The following is a 23,216-nucleotide window of genomic DNA, read 5'->3' on the forward strand; positions in this document are numbered from 1 at the left end:
GTTACATACGTAACCGAGACGTTTCATTTAGTAGTGATTGCCCTTATTTTATATGGAACTTTTCACACAGAACATTTTTCATTTCATTTCTTTTCCATTGGTTTTGTGAGAAAACATGTGCTAGAGAAAGACATATTTGACCACTGCACTCACGTTCTTTGCAGTGTCTCACATCCATGTGTCAAATTTAATTAAATTATTTCCTTTTATATTGATCAAAGGTGACAGTAAAAACAATGTTATAAAAGATTTCTATTTCAAATGCATACTGTTCTTTTGAATCTTAAAAAAAAATCACTTTCTCAACGCAAATAAAAAAGCAGCATAACTGTTTTCAACATTGATAATAATCAGAAATGTTTCTTGAGCAGCATGTCATCATATTACAAAGATTTCTGAAGGATCAAATGACACTGAAGACTGGAGTAATTATAACAGGAATACATTACATTTAACAATATATTTAAATAGAAAAAAGTTAATAAGATCAAATAATTGCAGTCCAAAAACTTTAGCATAAGAACTTGTGATGTACAGTCAGGTTGGATTGGCTGCTGCCTATAATAATTAAAGATAATTTACCACTTTATTTACAAAATATGAATCTCCAATGTGCGATCACAAGTGCACCGCTAAGCATGCATGTTGTGTTGATGCAAGAGCAGATGTTCAGTCAGCTCTCGTGTGTCCGTCTGCTGGTAGATGTTGGCCAACTTTAATCTCAGCCATAGCATCAATTAAAAAAAGCATTTAAATAGACTTACCAAGTGCAATCAGTCTTGGGGTACTGGGCAGAGAGAGGCTTCCCTCTACATCTGCTAGAGTTGCAGTGACCTAAAAGTAGAGCAATTAACATAAGGTTGGGAGAAATTAATTACATAGTATATAGAGAACATACTTGTTTTAAAATTCTTCTCAATGTGCTCTCCAAACAAGTTTATGCTTATATGTCACTTTGTGATATATTATGATACAACCCCTTGACCAGCACAAGTATGTCTGCCTATCTTGCAAAATAGAAGTTTGATGATAAATGATGAAGAAACGTCTCGGTTACGTATGTAACCCTAGTTCCCTGATAGGGAACGAGACGCTGCGTCAAACGCTGCGGGAACGCCCCTGCGTTGTGCGTCATGAAGCACGTATGGAATCAGCCCAATGGAGAGATGAAACGTCATAGGCGGGTGACGTCATCGACCAGGAAACTATAAAGCACCCCAAAAACACAAGCGCATTAGCTTCTGATAGGCTTGAAGGAAGCGCTAACGGGAGTGCCGGGAGTATGGCGGAGCGACGCAGCGTCTCGTTCCCTATCAGGGAACTAGGGTTACATACGTAACCGAGACGTTCCCTTTCAAGGGAACTTCGAGCTGCGTCAAACGCTGCGGGAACGCGAATACCCACGTCGCCATAGGACCAAATGACCGTCATGTGAGACTAGCGCACAGAGGACGAGAGCACCTGTGCCCCAGGGGTAGAGCTTAAGTCTAGGTCATAGAACTTAATAAAAGTATGCGGTGAAGACCATCCAGCCGCATCACAAACATCACTCAGGGAAACCCCCGACAAAAGAGCTTTAGAAGCAGCCATACTCCTGGTAGAGTGAGCTCGGACAACCAAAGGTGAAGGCTGGCCAGCCGACTCATAAGCAAGTGAGATAGCCTCAACCACCCACTTGCTCATTCTCTGTTTAGACGCCGGACACCCTTTCCTGGGTGGCCCGAAACATACAAAAAGTTGTTCTGATTTCCTCCACAGGGCAGCTCTGTGGACATAAGCGTCCACAGTGAATTAAGTTTCTCCTGGTCCGATGACATAAATGGAGGAGGACAGAAAGCCTGCAGAACCGTAGGTCTAACAATATTAGTAGGAACCTTAGGAACGTAACCTGGTCTAGGATGCAGAAAAGCTTTAACCATGCCAGGTGCAAATTCCAGGCACGAGGGTGAAACCGACAGAGCCTGCAAATCTCCGATTCTTTTTAGTGAAGAGATAGCAAGCAAAAAGATAGTCTTAAAAGTGAGAAACTTCTCGGGAACTTCTTCGATAGGTTCAAAAGGAGCTAGGGAAAGACCTTCTAATACAATGGCCAGATCCCAAGTCGGCACCCTCGTACGAACTGCTGGCCTCAGCCTCAAAGTGCCACGGAGGAAACGAGTTATAAGCGGGTGTCTCCCAAGAGAAACTCCACTGAAAGGGACGTGGTAAGCAGCTAGTGCCGCCACATACACCTTTAGTGTGGAGGGGGATAACCCTGTGGAGAAGCGCTCCTGCAGGAATTCCAGCACTGCACCCACTGGGCAGTTAACTGGGTCCTGCAGGTGTTCTCCACACCAAGAAGTGAAAAATTTCCACTTCAAGGCATAAAGCTTCCTCGTGGATGGAGCTCTGGAGTTAAGAATGGTCTCAACAACCTCGGTTGAGAGACCGGAGTCTATGAGCTGGGCCCCCTCAGAGGCCAAGCCCACAGTTTCCACAATTCTGGGCGGGGGTGAAGTATCGTGCCCCCCGCCTGGGAGAGTAGATCCCTCCTGACCGGGAGCTCCAAAGGAGAACCGTCCAGGAGAGAAATCAGGTCCGCAAACCATACTCGGGCCAGCCAGAACGGGGCTACTAGTAGTAGACTGACCCCGTCCCGGCGGACCCTCTCCAGAACTCCTGGTAACAGAGCAATCGGGGGAAAGGCGTACAGACGTGACCTCGGCCACGGCTGCACCATAGCATCCAACCCCAGGGGGGCTGGAAGAGTGATGGAGAACCACCGATGACAATGAGTGGTCTCCTTGGAAGCGAATAGGTCCACCTCGGCGCGACCGAAACTCAACCAAAGGAGCTCCACCACCTCGGGGTGGAGTCTCCATTCCCCTGGCCTCGGCCCCTGCCTCGACAGGGAGTCTGCTACCACATTTAAATACCCAGGGAGATACATTGCTCTCAGAGATAGTAGCTTCCCTTGGGACCACAGGAGGATCTGACGGGCCAACTTGTAAAGCCGGCGAGACCGCAGGCCCCCATGATGATTTATATAAGAGACCACCGACGTGTTGTCTGATTGAACTAACACATGATGGCCTCTCAGGTCTGTTAGGAAGTGTTTCAGAGCCTGAAACACAGCCAACATCTCTAGACAATTTATGTGCCACGAAAGATGATGATCCTGCCACAGACCTTGGGCTGGGCGACCACTCATGACCGCCCCCCACCCTGTGAGGGAAGCATCCGTCGTTAGCGTTATGCGACGACAAAGAGCCCCCAGCACAGGACCTTTGGATAGGAACCAAGTTTCTCTCCACATGACCAGAGCACGAAGGCAGCGCCGCGTGACTTTGAACGTGCGGAGCGGATTTCCCCTCGGGGAGAATCCCTTGGTCCTGAGCCACCACTGTAGCGGTCTCATGTACAACAGGCCGCAAGGTATAACGTTGGACGCTGCTGCCATCAGACCCAACAGTCTCTGAAACTGCTTGACAGTGAGTAGCTGGCCTAGCTTCACTTGTTTCACAGCTGAGAGAATCGAAGCGATGCGGGTCGGAGAGAGTCGCGCCCGCATCGATACCGAATCCCAAACGACACCCAGAAAAGTGGTCTTCTGGGAAGGAGATAACACACTTTTCTTTGCGTTCAGCCTCAACCCCAACTTTCTGATATGAGCGAGGACGACATCTCGATGCCGAACCGCCATCTGCTCGGTCTGAGCTAAAATCAACCAATCGTCGATGTAATTGAGAATACGAATGCCCTGAAGCCTCAGAGGCACTAGTGCTGCATCCATGCATTTCGTGAAAGTGCGGGGAGATAAAGCTAGGCCAAACGGAAGAACCCTGTACTGGTACGCCTCGCCCCCGAAGGCGAACCTCAGGAACTTCCTGTGTTGTGGAAGGATGGACACATGGAAGTATGCGTCCTTCAGATCTATCGTGACAAACCAGTCCTCGGACCTGATTTGAGACACGATCTGCTTGATAGTGAGCATCTTGAATTTTAGCTTCCCTACCGAGCGATTCAATATGCGCAGGTCTAAAATTGGACGCAACCCCCCATCCTTCTTTGGAACGATGAAATATCGGCTGTAATAACCTGACTCCAAACTGGGAGGAGGAACCCGTTCTATAGCCTCTTTTTGAAGGAGCGTTTTCACCTCTTGTTCCAATACCAGAGCCTGCTCGGGGCCCACCACTGTGTGCAGAACCCCTCTGAATTTTGGTGGACGACACCTGAACTGGATAGCATAACCCTTTTCTACTGTCTGCAGGACCCAATGAGATATTTTTGGAAGGCTTTTCCACTCTGCCAGAAATTCTACTAAGGGTACCAGCCTCTCGAGACTGGCCTCTGGTGTAACTTGAGCAGCAGACGCAGCGCCCTGTAACGGCGCACCGGCAGGGAACAACTGGTCTGACCGCTCTGAGACCCTCCTCAGAGGGAGCGAGCGTCCCTCGGGAAAGCGCTCGCTGGGATCGTCTGTGCCCCGGCATAAAGGCGGGGTTGGCAGAACGAGCCCCTGAGGGCACCGAGGAGGAATGGGCACCGTAAAAAGAGGTGAACACCTTTCCGCCTCGGTGGGGACCACCCTCAGCATCCTGAACGGCTTGGCGTCAGGACTTCTTCTTAGCCGAAGCCTTCTTAGCCAATATAACTGCCCTCAGATCAGTTCTACTGGGAGAAGGCTTCGGCTGAGAGTGTCGCGGCTGAGCCCACTGTCCAGCAGGGGGAGCACGAGACGCGACACTCTGCCTCTGCTGCGCTCTATGTGATGAGCTCGAAGACGGCCGGGGCTGCTCCCGCCCAGCAGCCCCAGGGACATGAACTTTAAGGGGAAGAAACTTTTTAAAAGCTGCAGTTTGTTTCTTTTCTTCTTGGAATTTATCGATAACTGAATTCACAGCATCACCAAACAACCCCATGGGAGAAAGAGGAGCATCTAAAAGAAAAGCTTTTTCTCTCTCTTTAATATTAGTCTGATTTAACCACAAATGTCTTTCTGCGGCCACCAGAGCTGCCATAGAACGACCCATTAATTTGGCCGATTCTCTGGTGGCACGCAGGGATAAATCAGCAGCCTGACGCAGTTCGCGAACTACGTCAGTACTGACCTCCTCACTCTCACTCATGTCCCTTAGCAGATCAGCCTGGTATGCCTGCAAGATTGACATAGTATGCAGACATGACGCAGCCTGACCTGCTGCCGAATATGCTTTACCCACCAAAGCCGAAGTGTTTCTTAAAGGCTTGGTGGGTAATGCCGGTGCCTTAAAAGATGATGCTGCTTCGGGGGAGAGATGGCTCGCAAGCGTCTCTTCCACACGAGGCAAAGCACCATAACCATGAGCCTTGGCTCCCATAATATTAGCGTATGTTGAAGTCTGGGGACTAAACACTCTATATGACACCGGTTTTCTCCATGATTTCGACACCTCGGTGTGGAGATCATGGAAAAACGGCAGGCACCGGCGTGGAGGCTGCACACGTGACGGCAAAAATCTCTCATCCAACTTTGATTTAGAAACAGACTCCTGTCTAGTCACTGGCCATTCAATATTAAGTTTTTCAACAGCTCTTGTTAACACCTCCATAAGCTCATCACTCTCAGGAGTGTGGGGTGGCGAATCCTCCACATCTCCCTCAACACTAACAACATCAAGTTCCTCAGAACTGGATAGCTGCAGCATTGGTGCCTCAGCCCGAGCGGAAGAAACCGCAGCGCGTGCTTCCGAACCCGGGACTGAGGCACTGGATCTCACAGGTGAAGGGAGAGATAAGGCAGAGCCCGTCTCAAACCCCGCTGTGAGATCCATCTGCGATCCCCACGATAAGCGCCGCCGCTCTGCCTCGGCAGAAGCGGGACCCGAACCGCGGGGAGCGCGCACCGAACCGCTCTCCTCAAAGAGCGATCGGCGGGAGCGGAGCGTCCTTAACGGCAAACGCTCGCAATGCTCACAGTCTGCTCCCTCGAGAGCAAACTGGGCATGCTGAACTCCCAAACAAACAACACAAAGATCATGTGTATCCCCGCTCGTTAAATAACGCGAGCAGGGAGGAACACACTTTCTAAACTGCTGTTCGTCCGCCATAATCTCTCAATATATATATATATAGGGATAAATTGTTTGTGTGGTGCAGGGTATGTAAGACAGACAATATCACACAGGGACAGATTCACATGTAGCGCGACTGAAAGCACAGAAGCTAATGCGCTTGTGTTTTTGGGGTGCTTTATAGTTTCCTGGTCGATGACGTCACCCGCCTATGACGTTTCATCTCTCCATTGGGCTGATTCCATACGTGCTTCATGACGCACAACGCAGGGGCGTTCCCGCAGCGTTTGACGCAGCTCGAAGTTCCCTTGAAAGGGAAATGAAATTGTACCTCAAATGTATGACATATAAATACAGAAACACAGTGTTCTATTGTGGCTCGCGCAGTCTTCACTCGGACAGGCGCTTCAATCTAACACTGTTGCAGAACTCAATTCATTCTGGTGAAATCACAAAATAAAATGCATACAAACGTGTCCTTGCTTGATATAACTGTAACCACTGATGAACATATTCGGTTTTGATGAGAGAGAGAAAAAAAACTATACGAGTGCGGATTAGAACCCGTAACTTCTGACACCCTTGGCAAAAGGTCTACCACTAGACCATTTAAGAACTTCAGCAAAGCTAGTGGATCGATGCATTTATTTACGGGTTGAACAGAGAGGCTGCACAGTTTGACCAGCGGGCAGCAGCCGCACACCAGGCCGCCGGATGGTGTTGCTAAGAACTTGCAATGTATAACTATTATCAGACCGGCCCTCGAAACACTACCGGCCCACCGGGAAAAGTCCCGACTCTCCCGATTGCCACTCCGCCTCTGCACGCCATTACAAATTGAAAAAAAAAAAATGTATATATATATATATTTATATATGAATCATATATATGAATCATATATATGAATCGATTTTTGGAATTCTATGAATCGATTTTGAATCGGTAAAGCTTGAATCGTGATACAAATGTGAATCGATTTTTTGCACACCTCTAGTAAATACATTTTTTTTTAAAATATAAAATGTTTAAAGTTGGCTAGATCAAAAAAAATTATATTAATAATGGATGATATAACTACTTGTGATAAATAAAATACACACCTATTTTATATTTATGTTTGTTTTGTCTTGTCAAATTCAACACGTGCAATATATATATATAAATACATAAATTTGTACTACTTTGTAAATTTGTAAAATACTATTTTTTCCAATAGGTGTATGTGATAATATCATAAATAATAATAATAAAATATTTTAGGATCCAACCTATTGAAAACAAACTATACACAAATATACACTAATAGACTACATGAATAATTTAACATATATCAGCAAATCAATATAGCAAACATATGAAATTTGTGTATACAAAAAGTCCAACCCATTGCAAACAAACTATGTACAAATATACTCTATATGCACAAACAGAACCACCTCTGTTTTTCACACTAAGGTATCAGATGCAAATCTTAAAGCTTCTACAAGACATGTCAGACACTGTAAGTCACTTAAGTTAACACCTTACTAAATTGACTGTAAAAGAGAGAATGTCATCTGAATGGGCTTTCTAGTCTTCAAGAGTGAAGACAGAGGAAACAACATTCAGCTTTTTTTGTAATGACAGTGGCACAATAATACATCCAAATTTGGGAGTAGCAAAGACAAAACACCATCAAGATATGGTTACTAGAATACCTATCATTCAATATAGGAAACAAAATCAATTAAAAATATGCAAAAAGGTATGCATAGTGGACCTTGTACATTGAGGAAATGGCATCAGCTTTTAAAGTGTCCTTTTTTACCTGAATATTGATGTATATGCCAGGGTCAAACCCACTGGAAACAAACTTTGTACAAATATACCCTATTTAGGCACAAACAGAACCACCAGGCGCGGACCTCCGTTTTTCCACACCAGGGTGTCAGAAGCAAACCTTAAAACTTCCACAAAAAAAACCCCACGCAGACTGGATGTGAGTCAGACTAAAGTTAATACAGCACTTTTAAATTGACTATAAAAGAGAGAGAAAAATAACCTTCCTGACAGATTTGACGTATTGTTAACATTAATGATTATGAACTATTAGGAAAAAAAAATCTATTGTTTCTAGTATTTAAATAGGTACAACGCTCAATGTGTAACGATCTGGGAAGAATGAAGCGAGCAGTGAATCCAATTGCAAGCACATTTATTGATAAAACAAACAAAAGAAACTCAGACCAGGAACACAGAAACAGCAACCATTACAACATTAACAACTCACAAAGACAGGGCTGAAACACAGGGCTTAAATACAGGGGTAAACGAGCTAAACAAGATAACAAGGGGGCGTGGTTAATCAGAAACACCTGGGGATACTTATAAACTAGAAAAACTACAAAGGACTACAAAACATGACACAGAACAGGAAATAACTAAAGTTCACACAAGACAAGGGAAACACAGGACAGACAGGAACAAGACATGAAGCCACACCGTGACATAGCCCTCCCCCTATGGGCGGCTCCCGACGCCCGTAAAAAACAAACAAAAAAAAGTTCAGGAGGGTGGTGAAGTGGAGGCGGTCTTGGGGCAGGGATGGAGGGCCAGGTCCGCGCAGGGAACAGGACCAGGGCCTTGCAATGGCGGGCATGGGCCATGGGACGTGGGCGGAGCAGGACGCGCAGGCGGCGGCCAGGGTGGAGCAGGCCGCGCAGGTGGCCAGGGCGGTGACAGTCCATCGGGCGACCAGGGCAGAGACGACCACTCGGACGGCCAGGGCGGAGACGACCCCTCGGGCGGCCAGGGCGGTGAAGACCCTTCGGGCGGCCAGGGCGTAGAAGACCCTTCGGGCGGCCACGGCGGTGAAGACCCCTCGGGCGGCCACGGCGGAGAAGGCCCTTCGGGCGATCCCGGCTCAGGAACAGCAGACACCGGCTCGGGAACAGCAGACACCGGCTCGGGAACAGCAGACACCGGCTCGGGAACAGCAGACACCGGCTCGGGAACAGCAGACACCGGCTCGGGAACAGCAGACACCGGCTCGGGAACAGACAACACACACACTGGCTCGGGAACAGACAACACACACACTGGCTCGGGAACAGACAACACACACACTGGCTCGGGAACAGAAAACACACACACTGGCTCGGGAACAGAAAACACACACACTGGCTCGGGAACAGACAACACACACACTGGCTCGGGAACAGACAACACACACACTGGCTCGGGAACAGACAACACACACACTGGCTCGGGAAAAGAAAACACACACACTGTCTCGGGAACAGACAACACACACACTGGTTTGGGAACAGACAACACACACACTGGCTCTGGCTCGGGAACGGACAACACACACACTGGCTCTGGCTCGGGAACGGACAACACACACACTGGCTCTGGCTCGGGAACGGACAACACACACACTGGCTCGGGAACAGACAACAAACACACTGGCTCGGGAACAGACAACAAACACACTGGCTCTGGCACGGGAACAGACAACACACACACTGGCTCGGGAACAGACAACAAACACACTGGCTCGGGAACAGACAACAAACACACTGGCTCGGGAACAGACAACAAACACACTGGTTCGGGAACAGACAACACACACACTGGCTCGGGAACAGACAACACACTCACTGGCTCGGGAACAGACAACACACTCACTGGCTCGGGAACAGACAACACACTCACTGGCTTGGGAACAGACAACACAGACTCTGGCTCGGGAACAGGAACAGACTCTGACTCGGAGGCGGCCATCTTGTCCGTAGACACTGGCTCGGAGGAAGTGACATGAAAAGTCTCTGGATCGGCAGACGTGACATGAAAAGTCTCTGGATCGGCAGACGTGACTTGAACAGTCTCTGGATCGGCAGACGTGACTTGAACAGTCTCTGGATCGGCAGACGTGACTTGAACAGTCTCTGGATCGGCAGACGTGACTTGAACAGTCTCTGGATCGGCAGACGTGACTTGAACAGTCTCTGGATCGGCAGACGTGACTTGAACAGTCTCTGGATCGGCAGACGTGACTTGAACAGTCTCTGGATCGGCAGACGTGACTTGAACAGTCTCTGGATCGGCAGACGTGACTTGAACAGTCTCTGGATCGGCAGACGTGACTTGAACAGTCTCTGGATCGGCAGACGTGACTTGAACAGTCTCTGGATCGGCAGACGTGACTTGAACAGTCTCTGGATCGGCAGACGTGACTTGAACAGTCTCTGGATCGGCAGACGTGACTTGAACAGTCTCTGGATCGGCAGACGTGACTTGAACAGTCTCTGGATCGGCAGACGTGACTTGAACAGTCTCTGGATCGGCAGACGTGACTTGAACAGTCTCTGGATCGGCAGACGTGACTTGAACCGTCTCTGGATCGGCAGACGTGACTTGAACAGTCTCTGGATCGGCAGACGTGACTTGAACAGTCTCTGGATCGGCAGACGTGACTTGAACAGTCTCTGGATCGGCAGACGTGACTTGAACCGTCTCTGGATCGGCAGACGTGACTTGAACCGTCTCTGGATCGGCAGACATCGGCAGACGTGACTTGAACAGTCTCTGGATCGGCAGACGTGACTTGAACAGTCTCTGGATCGGCGGGCTCTGGCGCAGGATCAACGGGCTCTGGGCTGGGCGTTATCAGCAGGGCAGAGGGCTTTGTGCTGGGCAGGACCAGTGGTAACGGAAACTCTGGGCTCGACGGGACCAGCGGTGAAGGAAACTCTGGGCTGGACGGGACCAGCGGCGAAGGAAACTCTGGGCTGGACGGGACCAGCGGCGAAGGAAACTCTGGGCTGGACGGGACCAGCGGCGAAGGAAACTCTGGGCTGGGTTCATGGGCTGTCGCTGATGTGTGTGCTGCCCACACACACAAAACAGCCATGGACACCACAATAAGCGCTGTGTCTTCCAGGACAGACTCAAGTGCGGTGTGTTCAGTCTCTGGAGGGCAGGTGATATGCTCCGGTTCTGGCGAACAGGCGACGGGCTCAGGCTCTTGCTCGAAGACTGGCTCTGGCTCTTGCTCGAAGACTGGCTCTGGCTCTTGCTCGAAGACTGGCTCTGGCTCTTGCTCGAAGACTGGCTCTGGCTCTTGCTCGAAGACTGGCTCTGGCTCTTGCTCGAAGACTGGCTCTGGCTCTTGCTCGAAGACTGGCTCTGGCTCTTGCTCGAAGACTGGCTCTGGCTCTTGCTCGAAGACTGGCTCTGGCTCTTGCTCGAAGACTGGCTCTGGCTCTTGCTCGAAGACTGGCTCTGGCTCTTGCTCGAAGACTGGCTCTGGCTCTTGCTCGAAGACTGGCTCTGGCTCTTGCTCGAAGACTGGCTCTGGCTCTTGCTCGAAGACTGGCTCTGGCTCTTGCTCGAAGACTGGCTCTGGCTCTTGCTCGAAGACTGGCTCTGGCTGGACGTGGCTGACGTGAAGCTCTGGCTGGACGATCTCTGGCTGGACAGTCTCTGGCTGGACGGTCTTTGGCTTAGGAGCCACCGGACACGTCGTTGAGGAGGCCATTTTTCTCCTCCTCCTCCGTCTCCGGACCACCGGATTCGGGACCACCGGAACTGGGACCACCGGAACAGGGACCAGCGGTAAAGGCCTGGCGTGACACGGGATGAAGCTCTCCAAACATCTGGAAAGCGCCTCTCTCCAGCCCAGACCGGAGAGATTGGGGAGTTCCCTCGGGTTAACCTCCTTAGCCCCCAGCCGGTAACAGACTTTAATTGCCTCGTCATCCAGGGAGCAGGAGGCAGCAAGAGGAACAAATCCCCACGTATACTGGAATAGATCAAGGCTTTCCAGGGCCAAGGCCGCGATCTGTCCAGCGAACTCCCGGTCTAGGTTGTGTAGATCAGGCGAGATCCGTGCTGCTGGATTCATATTTGGTGAGTTGTTCTGTAACGATCTGGGAAGAATGAAGCGAGCAGTGAATCCAATTGCAAGCACATTTATTGATAAAACAAACAAAAGAAACTCAGACCAGGAACACAGAAACAGCAACCATTACAACATTAACAACTCACAAAGACAGGGCTGAAACACAGGGCTTAAATACAGGGGTAAACGAGCTAAACAAGATAACAAGGGGGCGTGGTTAATCAGAAACACCTGGGGATACTTATAAACTAGAAAAACTACAAAGGACTACAAAACATGACACAGAACAGGAAATAACTAAAGTTCACACAAGACAAGGGAAACACAGGACAGACAGGAACAAGACATGAAGCCACACCGTGACACAATGTTGTCCAATATTATAAATGTAGGAATTATGCATTGTAAACAAGGGGCACCACTAGTATTTCTTACCTCTGTTATTGAAGTGGTGTCCCATACAGAAATGTAATATATGTAAATATATGTAATTTACATATATAATGTCAGTGCCCATGTATGTCTGCTGCATATATGAGAATATATGCAAAATTCATATATATAAAAGACATAGACATATATGAAACATATATTTCAAAATATAGCAAAAATGGCCGTTTTCATGTAAGTGCCATATATTTTCCAGTACATGCACATAAATGTTAAATATATGTAAGACGCATATAGGTATATATGCATATATGTACTTATTTCAATGCATCAGTATCACATGCATGTATGTTTACATACATTTATTAAATATGTGGGAAACAAATATCTATGTCACATATTTATACTTAATGTTGTCCATATATGCGAGAAACCAATGCTATACTGTAATATATGCAGATATATGGTATCATATATGGATGAACTCAAATATTTTCTTCACATGTTTGGACACATAAATGCTCATATATGTTGCAGGCATATATTGTGTTCTCAGATAAGTCAGATAAATGTATAGATATATGTCATGCTATTTAAAATATAAGTACATATATGGCCATATATTACATTTTTGTATGGGGTATGAGTCTTCGGGCAGCAATGAGAGGAACAATATCTTTTATGTCTTCTAAGGTAACAAACTGGAGATCACAGCCCATCTGCACACCAATATCAGTCAAATGTGTCATGAGATTGTTAAAATCATTCTCCTGAAGCATGGGTAGCACCTTCCTGATGACGTCCTCCACCGAGTCCATATCTTTTCATTTACCTTAGACAGACAGAATGATGCAAAGGCACAAGATTAACATCAAATATTTTGTACAAAGACAGTGGGTAGTAATCAGCCAGGTCGTCCACACTGACACATACATAGGAAATATCTGAGTCAACAAGACAGTGCACACCTAGGTCAACCAAAGGCACAGATTGGTATTTTTCAATGACAAAATAAACATCTGATGAGTTGTTCAATATCAGTGCAATTTTTCCAAAGGTGTATCCCATGTCACTGTCCTCCATAACTACAACGTCTCAGGTTACGTATGTAACCCTGGTTCCCTGATAGGGAACGAGATGCTGCGTTTGAGACGCGGTGGGAACGCTCTGCGTGATTACGTCGTGAAGCACGTGTAAAATCAGTCCAATGGAAGCCCGCTACGACATAGGTGACGTCATAGACCAGGAAACTATAAAGCAACCCTGAAATCAGACCGTGATAGCTTCTGAAAAACCTGAAGCAAGTCGATCAGGGCATGCAGGAAGTATGGCAGGCAAACGCAGCGTCTCGTTCCCTATCAGGGAACCAGGGTTACATACGTAACCTGAGACGTTCCCTTTCAAGGGAACTCGAGCTGCGTTTGAGACGCGGTGGGAACCCTATACCCACTACGCCATAATGACAAATGCCCGTTCTGTGTGAGGTCCTGCGCACACTAAGAAGCAAGCAACCTCGCCCCAGGAGTGGAGAGGTCAAGGTCATAAAACCTGACAAATGTATGCGGAGAGGACCATCCTGCCGCATTACATACGTCAAGAAGGGAAACTCCCGAAATTAAGGCCATAGAGGCCGCCATACTCCGAGTAGAATGGGCCCGCACAGCCATAGGTGAAGGCTGTCCAGCCGCTTCATAAGCCAATGAAATAGCCTCGACTATCCATTTACTCATAACCTGCTTAGATGCAGGGCATCCTCTCTTGAGTGACCCAAAACAAACAAATAGTTGCTCAGATTTACGCCACAGGGCAGCTCTGTGAACGTAGGCATCTAAAGCCCGGACTGGACATAACAGGTTAAGCTGTTCCTGGTCAGGGGTATTAAAGGGTGGAGGATAAAAGGCCTGCAGCACTATTGGGCATCCAACATTCAGTGGGACCTTAGGAATATAACCCGGCCTGGGTTAGAGAAATGCATTCACCATACCAGGTGCAAATTCCAGACATGAAGGAGCAACCGACAAAGCATGTAAATCACCAATTCTCTTGATAGATGAGATAGCAAGGAGAAATAAAGTCTTTAGAGTGAGGAACTTTTCAGAAACCTCCTCGATGGGCTCAAAGGGAGCTAAAGCCAGACCCTCGAGTACAATGGCCAAGTCCCAAGCCGGTGCTCTAGAGTGCAGTGCAGGTCTCAACCTCAATGTACCACGGAGAAAGCGAGTAATTAGAGGGTTTCTCCCAATAGAAGTACCCCCCAGAGGGGTGTGGTAGGCAGATATAGCCGCCACGTAAACCTTTAGGGTGGAAGGAGATAACCTGGCCGAGAAACGGTCTTGCAGAAAATCAAGAACTGAACCAACAGGGCAGTTAACAGGATCTAACTGACGTTCAACACACCACGTGGTGAAAAGTTTCCATTTTAGCGCATACAGCCTTCTCGTGGAAGGAGCTCTGGATTGAAGAATGGTTTCTACAACATCGGTCGAAAGACCGGTCTCCCTGAGCCTGGCCCCCTCAGAGGCCAGGCCCACAGTTTCCACAACTCCGGCCGAGGGTGAAATATCGTGCCCCCGGCCTGAGACAGGAGGTCCACCCTGATTGGGATCTCCAAGGGGGAGCCGTCCAGAAGAGACACCAAGTCCGAGAACCAAACTCGGGTCGGCCAATAAGGGCCTACTAGTAGCAGACGAGCCCCTTCTCGGCGAACCCTCTCCAGAACCCCCGGAAGCAAAGATATCGGGGGAAAGGCGTACAGGTGCAGCCTCGGCCACACCTGCACCATAGCATCCAGACCGAGAGGAGCTGGGTGCGTTAGAGAGAACCACATGGGACAATGGGTTGAATCTGATGATGCGAAAAGGTCTACCTGAGCACGACCGAACTTTTCCCACAGGAACTCCACCACTTCTGGGTGAAGTCTCCACTCCCCGGGCCTCAGCCCCTGTCTCGACAGAATATCTGCTCCCACATTCTGACGCCCCGGAATATATACCGCCTTGAGCGACAGTAACTTCCCCTGGGCCCATAGGAGGATCTGATGGGCCAATTTGCAAAGGTGACGTGACCTCAGACCCCCCTGATGGTTGATATAGGAGACCACCGAAGTGTTGTCTGTGCGGACCAACACGTGATGGCCTCTCAGGTCTGGCAGGAAATATTTGAGTGCTCGAAATACCGCCATCAACTCTAAACGATTTATGTGCCAGGAACATTGATGGTCCTGCCACAGACCTTGCGCTGAGCGGCCACTCATGACCGCCCCCCATCCCGTGAGGGAAGCATCCGTCGAAAGCGTGACGCGTCGACAAGGAGCCCCCAACACTGGGCCCTGGGCGAGGAACCAAGGTTTCTTCCACAAGGCCAAGGCACGAAGGCATAGCCGCGTGACCTTGATCTTGCGGAACGGATTTCCCCTCGGATAAAACCCCTTGGTCCTGAGCCACCACTGCAGGGGTCTCATGTACAGAAGGCCAAAAGTAATAACGTTGGACGCAGCTGCCATGAGACCCAACAGTCTCTGAAACTGTTTCACAGTGAGTGACTGGCCTAGTTTCACATTCTTTGCGGCTGTGAGAATCGCAGAAATACGAGCAGGAGACAGGCGTGCCTGCATTGTGGTCGAATCCCAAATTACACCTAGAAAAGTGGTCCTCTGAGCAGGGAGGAGCACACTCTTTTTGGTGTTTAGCCGCAACCCCAAACTCTTTATGTGGGACAGAACAGCATCTCGATGCTGAACCGCCACCTGCTCTGACTGAGCTAAAATCAACCAATCGTCGATGTAATTTAATAAGCGGATGCCCTGGAGTCTCAACGGAGCCAGAGCTGCATCCACGCATTTTGTAAAAGTGCGGGGAGATAAACCTAGGCCAAATGGAAGAACCCGATATTGGTATGCTTCACCCCCGAAAGCGAACCTCAGGAACCTCCTGTGATGAGGATGGATAGATACATGGAAGTACGCGTCCTTCAAGTCTATTGTGACAAACCAGTCCTCGGACTGAACTTGTGATACAATCTGTTTGAGTGTAAGCATTCTGAACTTGAGTTTCTGAACCCTGCTGTTTAACTGGCGCAGGTCTAGAATAGGACGCAGCCCTCCATCCTTCTTTGGAACAATGAAGTAACGGCTGTAAAACCCTGACTCTCTGCTGGGAGGAGAAACCCTTTCTATAGCTCCCTTTCGAAGAAGTGTCAGTACTTCTTGCTCCATTACCAGAGCCTGCTGTGAGTCCACCACCGTGGGGAGAACTCCTTGAAATCTGGGCGGAAGAGAACCGAACTGAATTCTGTAACCCTTTTCTATTATGTGCAGGACCCATAGAGAAATATTTGGCAGAAGTTTCCACGCTGCCAGAAATTCCGATAAGGGAACCAGTCTCTCGAGACTGGCCTCTGGATTTGATTGAACAATCGTTTCGGCGCCCTGAAGCGGCGAACCGGCAGGGAACAACCGAACTGACCGTTCTACAACCCTCCTCAGAGGATGGCACGGGGACGCTGACACCTCGGTGCCCTGAAGCGGCGAACCGGCAGGGAACAACCGAAGTGGCAGCGCTGCGGCTCTCCTCGGAGAGTCGCCCCCCGGAGGGTGCCAAGGAGGGACGGTTCCTCGGAACCGTTCCTCCCTGGAGGGGACCACCCTCAGAAGCCTGATAGCCTTGGCGTCACGACTTCTTTTTAGCCCAAGCTCTCCTAGAGATAACAGTCCTCAGATCTTGTCTACCCCTAACAGGTCTGGGCTGCGAGCGCCACTCAGGAACCGTAGATTGAGGAGGTGCCCGAGCGGCAACGCTCTGTTTTTGTTTAACTCTGTGAGCGGAGCTCGTAGACGGATGAGGCTGCTCAGACTTTATACTACGAGCAGCCTCGGGGACAATAGACCGGCGAGGAAGAAACCTCTGAAACGCAGCCGCTTGTTTCTTATTTTCTCGAAACCTATCGACGACAAAATTTATAGCATCGCCGAACAGACTTGTAGGTGACAGCGGTGCGTCCAGAAGAACAGATCTATCTTTATCTTTTATTTCTGATAAATTTAACCATAAATGGTGTTCCGTGGCCACCAAGGCTGCCATAGAGCGGCCAACAGACTTGGCCGTCTCCTTGGTGGCTCGGAGAGATAAATCTGTCGTGCGACGCAATTCTCGAATTGCGTCAGCACTAACTTCCTCACTATCGTCTATGTCCTTCAGCAGGTCAGCCTGGTACGCTTGGAGAATCGACATAGTGTGCAAACATGCTGCGGCCTGACCTGCTGCCGAATACGCTTTACCCACCAACAAAGATGTATTTTTTAATGGTTTGGTGGGTAACGTCGGGGCTTTCAGAGAAGAAGAAGACTCAGGGGAGAGATAGCTCGCTAGTGTGTCTTCAGCACGAGGCATAGTCAAATAACCATAATGATCAATCCCTTGAACTTTACTATAATTCTTAGTTTGTGGGTTATGCACTCTGAAAGACGCCGGTTTAATCCAAAAAACGGGAGTTCCCGACGAGGAGGTCGTGATCTAGATGGTAAATAACGTTCATCTAAAAGACTCTTTCTAGATTCAACATCGAAATCATCGGCTGGCCACTCAATATTTAATTTAGTAACAGCACGAGATAAAACCTCCATAAGCTCCTCATCAGCAGGGGTATGAGCTGGCGAACACTCAATATCCCCCATACTACCGACATCCAGATCCTCAGAACTGGATAGCCGTAATATTGGTGCCTCAGCCTGGGAAGGAGAAGCCGCAGAGCGGGCTCCTTCCTGGGCAAAGACACCGAATCCAGTAGGTGAGGGCTGAGAAAGGGCGGGGCCCGTCTCAAACCCCGCTACTAGATCTATCTGCGAACCCCAAGATGAAATTCGACGCTGTGCCTCGGCAGCAGCGGGACCCGCACCTCGGGGAGCGCGAACCGAACCGTCCTCCTCAAAGAACGCTCGGCGAGAGCGGAGAGTTTTCATAGACAAACTCAAGCAATGCTCACAGTCAGCCCCCTCGAGGACTGACTGGGCATGCTCCACTCCCAAACAAGCAATACACATAGGATGTGTGTCCCCACCCGTGATATAACGAGGGCAGGGCACAACACAAGGTTTATAACTTTGCTTGCTCGCCATAGTGATATATATACATATATATATATATATATATATATATATATATATATATAAGGGGCTTGACAGACAACAATAAATAGACAAGGACAGATATACAGAGAGCGCTTGCTGAAGGTGCAGAAGCTATCGCGGTCTGATTTCAGGGTTGCTTTATAGTTCCCTGGTCTATGACGTCACCTTCCATTGGACTGATTTTACACGTGCTTCACGACGTAATCACGCAGAGCGTTCCCACCGCGTCTCAAACGCAGCTCGAGTTCCCTTGAAAGGGAATCATTGATTTCTGGTATTTGGTGCCCTTGTAAGTAACAACTGGTGTCACTAATGTGGCCTCGTGAATGCCTCTCAACCTAACAGCTTCCTGGATGCCAAGGTTATACAAGTGGCTATCAAATTCATTAGCTTGCTGCATTTGAAGTCTTGGTGTGAAGAGACTGCCAGCCTGAAGATAGACTTGCAGAAACTGGTGTCTCTCTGCCAAAGTACTGTTCAGATTTTTGAAGTTGCACACTGCTTGAAAAATGTGTGCTTGCTTTCGAAACGCAAAGTCCACAACCGAATTAGTGGACCAAAATGAAGTATGAGTTCTGGATAGTGCAGTAAGAAATGGTGCTTTGGTTTCAGTGAAATAGTTTGAAACAGTGAGAATCTAGAATCAATATACTGCTCAATGAGAGCTTTCAAATATGCTACCTGGTTAGCATGTATTTTGGGAGCTGTCACCATATTAACTATTTCTCGAAGCAGCAGGCACAACTGCCAAATCTCATCCTCCAGTGGATTTTTTATGCGATCACCTACTAGCAGTGGGAGTAACCGGAGCAAACACCAGTTTTGAGCTGCATTACCACCCAACCTTTGACTGTCTGCTCAAATTTAACATGGTTTATTGTTGCCATCGGCCCCAAGCATACTTAAAAGTAGATATGATCCTATTCAGCTGGTTGTAAGTGAAATGTTTTCCCACAGTGACAAGGTGCTTGATGTACAGAGACAGATCTGTTGAAACGACACCTTCAAAAAGGTCATGTCCCAAGCATGGGGGGAGTCCTGGGTCACATACATGGAAGTGTTTTAGGATATTAAACACAGAGTCAAATTTTATGCCATGAACATCAGCTAACTGAGGATTCCTGGTAAGCTCAATAACAGAGTTCTTATAACTTTGCTTTGTGCGTGGACGGCCTAATTCTGTCGGAGCATTTTGAAAAGTTTCTCTGTCTATAACACAGTAGCGACAGAAATGTTTACTTCTACTGAAGTTCTCTGTGAAGCCACCAATCATGTGTGACCTGAGATTATCTCCAGCTATTGCAAGCACTGCCCATTGTATTATTTGACCACTGTCCAGCTCAACCCCTGCCTCTTCAAGATCCCTCAAATCTCTTACAAGTGGACCAAACACTTTCTCCTGCCCAAAAAAACGCAAATCGTCCTCCTTTCACAGCAAAACAAGCTGTATGGGGTCTATAGATGACCTATGAGGAGAGATTTCTGACAGCGACATGTAAACAGCGAGTTGCTTGTGTTTTTTTCTCCCTGATCCAAGGGGATTCACCACTTCAAATGAATCCTGGTACAGGATAATGGAGACTGAGGACATACACTGCTGAAAAATACCCTTTTCTTTAAAAATCCTGCCATCTCTTAAATCCTCCAGTAAATGTGGGTCATCTGATCTGTGTGCCTTTGCATCAATGTACTGTGCTTTGACTGACTCATGGCTCAAAAGTGCTTTGAGGGTCTTCCTTACTGGAACATACTGCAAAAAGCAGTCCTTTCCTTTGGAATTTGTACCTAGATACACCTGTTCAGGTGCCACATAATTAAAATTCCTCTTGAAATATGTCTTCCGAGTGTCATCAGACCTAAATACTCCCTCATTATACAACCTCAGAAGATTGCTCTTATTTAGACCAGCTATGATGCTATCAATATCCGGTGATGGCATATTTAGCTTTCTTAATTCATCTTTCAGTTTTGAAAAAATATGCTGCATGTTGCTGTCATACATCACCTGAAATTCGTTAATTAAAATTTGGATAGTGGTGGCTGGTAGCAACATTTTAGCTTGCATCCTCAAATAGAAGAGTGCCAAATTTGTCAAAAATGTGTCTTCATCTTTGCAATTATCATCAACCTCAAAATGCACAAGACTGTCATCATGGATATCACTGTCATGTCTACAGTTTGATGCATCATTTTCTAATATTACAGGGTTCTCCAAAGATTCTCTGTGTTTTCTGCTGATATGAGATGTGAAAGATGATTTCACATGAAAATGTTTTTCACAGTTTGGAAAGGGGCAGGTAACTTTTTTCCCATCTCGTATATGCCATTTTAAATGGTCGCACAAGCTATAAATTGTGAGATGTATGCTCGCATCCCGCAACCTGACAAATCACAGCGTCCATTTGAGCAGGTCTACAGTTAACCTTATTTGGCTGTGTGTGCTTACGCCGCATGTGTGACTTTAATGCAGACAGAGTCTGAAAACTACAAGGACAAGTCGGCCAACCACAGTTGAACTGAAAATTAGCCAGATTCCTATGCATTATGATATGGTGGTAAAATCTGTAATGCGTTCGCACAGATAACTTGCAGTGTTTGCACACAAACTGCGCGACCATATTGACTGTTGGTTTTTTAAACAGTCTGTTGACGACACATATGACAGTTTTCAGATAATGTTAACGTTTTAATATAGGAGTCACCAGCTTCTAACGTTACTCAATTTCATGTTAGCTTGCCAGTTTCCTCAGATGACGGTAACCGCCAGAAAACAACTCCAAGACACCTCAGAGGTTTCAAATGGCGGTTTTAACAGCAAACTGTAAAAAAAAAAAAAAAAAAAATTCACTTAAAAATACTGTTATAATACAACCTCCGTCATTAGTGTTGCCTCACTTTTCTTTCCGTATTTCAAGATAGTTTTGCTGTTAACGTAAAGTTACCATAGAGTCTGCTTAGCTAATCTACATTAAAGAGGCTGAGAAACATTAAAAAAAAGCTTATTTTTTCTGTTTCACTAACTATTAGTCGATGAAAACTTTATTTACTCCGTTGAAGTTATGATGACGGCAGTCACATAATGTTAGCACCACCCGTCTTGATAAACTGGCAGAAAAAAATGGCTTTTGACGACAGAAATACTGTCCTCGTGTTTGCTTAACTCACTTTCCAGCACTGGTTCATGTTAGGTTGCTGTTAATAAGTGAATGTATTTGAAAATATCTTGGTTTTACATAAAATAATTACATAAATAATACTAACCTTTTTGAGTCACTCTTTCCTCAGTTGTCCCCACCAACCGAATTTTTTTTGTTGAAAAGTCTCCGTTGTCATTGGTCAGTTTTTCGCGGGCATTGTCGCTACTGTAAATCGACTTACAGTAGAAAATAATTACAGTAGTAAACACATACTTTCCCATAATCCTTGGCTATTTACAGTATTATATTGTTGGCACATATAACAGTATTATACTGTACATATTACAGTAAAATACTGTTCAAATTACAAAAATCCGTTACAGTTGTAAATTCGATCACATCAGGTGTAATGCTTACTGATATTTCAGACCATCTTCCTGTATTTCTGCTTTTTACAAATTCTCAGCAAAAAAAGCTAACCTATAGAATGAAACATCGTAGACTTAGTTCTAAATCTGTTGAGTCTTTTAAAAGGTCACTGGCTGAGATATCATGGAATCATGTTTTCGGACATCAGGATGCCGAAACAGCTTATCAGACATTTAAAAAAAAAAAAAAAAATTAACATGGGAGGATTTGAGCTCGAAAAACTGAATATACTGACGCCTTTCCGCGGTTAAAACAACATTCCTCCTTGTGTTCATTCATGTCTATTTGATGCTATAAATGAATTAGAAGGAAGAGATGATCGGTTCACGAGGAGCTTTAACTAAGGCTCCACAGCGATCTGTTTCGACCACTGATCTATATAGAATGACTGGATAGCTCATGACGTCATAACCAGTGAAGCCACCGCGCCGCCATATTGGTATTCCGTGAGCTCACGCGTTCTATTGAATCAATAGGAAATTGTATGATTTGACTGAGAAAACATTGCCTAAGGAGACACTGTTTTAAAATCTAAAGTCTCCCTGTACATTCTTACCACTCAAACACCCTAGCATTAAAAATGGATATTTGTTTAAAGTCGAAAAATTTTCCTGCTTATTAAAAATTGCATTACATTAAGATGTAGCTAAATCTACTGTACAACAGTAGGCAAATATAATTATTTCAGTCAATTTCTTCAAGCTAAACCGAACTTTTATTTTGACGGGTTGCCGTGAAGACCTTTGAGTTTCTGTGTGTGTTATGATATGACGATAGTTTTTCTCAAATGAAGCGGTAAAATGCTCATGAAGTGACTCTCAGATCGGCTCTGGAGAGGAAGTTCATCATGTTCTCATATCGTGAGTCAGCAGAGACTGAAACCCGCGCGAGCGTCACGCGTGCTTCTGTGTGTGTGTGTGTGTGTGTGTGTGTGTGTGTGTGTGTGTTTGTGGTAAATTAAACCGCGCGTCTGCGCCATTCATTTCCTCAGAGACAAGCAGAACATACAGGGTTAATAGCCAAGTTTTTTATGTTATATATTTACAGACACTAGTATAATACATCGTGGTATAGGCTACATTGGCTAAAGTGCTCCTAGTGAAAAAGTTAGTCTGGAGGCTCGATCGCGCTTAAATAAACACCGAAGCGATTGAAAGCAGCTATTAGTGGGTACCAAGAATACCCGGTACTGCAGAAATGCTGGTATCGTCCCATTT

This window comes from Siphateles boraxobius, unplaced genomic scaffold (assembly GCF_051911475.1).
Source record: "Siphateles boraxobius isolate OS27281-9 unplaced genomic scaffold, OSU_SipBor_1 16, whole genome shotgun sequence".
Taxonomy (NCBI): Eukaryota; Metazoa; Chordata; class Actinopteri; order Cypriniformes; family Leuciscidae; genus Siphateles; species Siphateles boraxobius.